General features: G+C 67.8%; 1 long non-coding RNA gene across 1 annotated transcript; it reads left to right on the forward strand.

Annotated features, from left to right (window-relative positions):
- Positions 1 to 1327: 1327 nt before the first annotated feature.
- LOC104286978 lies at positions 1328 to 1974 on the forward strand. The gene is made up of 3 exons (XR_717898.1): positions 1328 to 1567; positions 1704 to 1793; positions 1864 to 1974. It is a non-coding gene; the product is annotated as an uncharacterized LOC104286978 (long non-coding RNA).
- The last annotated feature ends 13 nt before the right edge of the window (positions 1975 to 1987 follow it).

A 1987-nucleotide genomic window follows, 5' to 3' on the forward strand; every position in this document is an offset into this window, starting at 1 on the left:
AGCCAACAGTGGTGAGCGGGGCTGGTGGCAGGAGTGGATGGGCTGCAGGGGTCGGTGTGGGCCTGGGGGGGGTGCAGGACCGCGGGGACAGGGAGATGCAGGACATGGCTGCAGGGCTGGGGGTCCTGCCTGGCTGTGGGACCCAGCCACCCTCCTTTCATGCCGGAGCAGGTGTCAGCTCCCCGCTTCCCAGGGATGGAGAAGGGGCTAGGGGCATGTGTGTGGGTGACGGCATGATGGCACGGTGCTGTGGGGCAGCCAACAGGGAACACAGGTCCCCCTTCTCCCGCTGCCAAACCACAGCCCCTGCGTCAGTGCAAATGGCTACAGGAGTGGTCGGTGGCTGGTCCCTGGGTGTGCACAATGCGATCCCAGCGCCCGGTGCCCACAGCATGCTCACACCGGGTGCCTTCAGACATCCTCTGCGCTGCGCTGACTGCCGGCCACTGCACTGCATGCTTGGGAGCCGGCTCCCAGCGAGCCGCCCCGGCCGGCCGGCATCCTCTGCCCAGTAACAGCTCTGCCTCACTGTGCTCTCGGCAGCCCTGTGCCCGTAGCCCCGGCCCAGCACCGGCGGCTGGACTCTGCCCCGGCCGGGTTAATGACTGACAGCCCATGCCACTGCACTGCCAGCCACCATGGGCACCACACTGCGCCGGAGATGGAGCTGCACGCAGGGGATGGGGTCGCTGCTCCCACCCACATCCCGCTGCAAAGCACGGGGTTGGGGCCGGCACAGCCGGGGGCAGTGGGACCCACGGGGCTGGGGGCAGGGGGGACTATGTGTCAGGGTTGGGGTGTCCCCTTGTGTCCGCAGGTACAGGGTGGCCCCACATATGCTGGGTGTCCACCCCCAGTATCTGTTGTTTCCCACCATGTGGGAACACTGATGCGGAGCGTTGCTGGCATAACACATCTGGGTGGTTTTGGTGTCTGTGGCAGCTGTCCTGCCAGTGTGGCCCGGACTGAGCCACTGACTGAGCTGTGGTGAGCTGCCACTGCCAGCTCCTTCCTGCACCCCATGGTGGCTGTCCTGCCTTGTCCCCATCCCCACACAGCCATATTGCACTGCAGAGCAGGGAGCCTGGCCCCAGGGTACCTGCCCCACTCTGCCCCACTGACAACCCCCTGCTCCAGTGCTGGGGCACCCTGGGTTCGGTGCTGGGCTCCTGGCAGTGGCTGAGCTGCCTGGGACAGGGGCCCCCTCCATTGCCCTGCCCTGCTCCCAGGGCTGCCTGGACCCTGGGGACAGGGACACAGACCCCCAGGGACCCCTTGCTGTGGGGACATGGTGGGGACTAGCCCGCACCCACTCCATGTGCTACAGGGATCGGCAAGTGTGTGGCCCTGGACCTGGCCCGCAGGAACGCCCGCACCATCCTGGCATGCCGGAGTCGGGAACGGGGCCAGGCGGCGGGGGAGGAGATCCGTGCGGCCACTGGCAACCCCGCAGTGCTGCTGCGGCTGCTGGACACCAGCTCGCTGGCCTCCGTCCGTGCCTTTGCCCAGGCTGTGCTGCGGGAGGAGAAGCGGCTGGATGTGCTGGGGAACAATGCTGGCCTCACTGGTACGCACAGGGGTCGGGCTCAGGCATCTGCTGCTCCCATCCTCGCTCTGGTCGGGGTCCACCTCCCTGTCCCGCTACGGTGAGCGATGCCTGCCCAGTTCCTGGCCCCACAGCACCCCGTGCTCCCCTCCTCCAGGGCTGCCCTTTGCCATCACGCCTGAGGGGCTGGAGCGGACCTTTGCCACCAACTACCTAGGTCCATTCCTCCTCACCAACCTGCTGCTGGGTGAGTGAGGGGGCTGACAGGGCTGGGGGGGTCCAGGGACCCCTACCTGCTCACCCCCTGCTCCGCACAGACCTCCTGAAGGCATCAGCGCCCGCCCGCATTGTCAACGTCTCGTCCTTCCGGCACAGCGCGGGCACCGCCGACGGCCGCTACCTCACCGGGCAGGAGCGGCTCAGTGGCCTCGCCGCCCCCTA

The sequence above is a fragment of the Charadrius vociferus genome, unplaced genomic scaffold (genome assembly GCF_000708025.1).
Source record: "Charadrius vociferus isolate BGI_N301 unplaced genomic scaffold, ASM70802v2 scaffold975, whole genome shotgun sequence".
NCBI lineage: Eukaryota > Metazoa > Chordata > Aves > Charadriiformes > Charadriidae > Charadrius > Charadrius vociferus.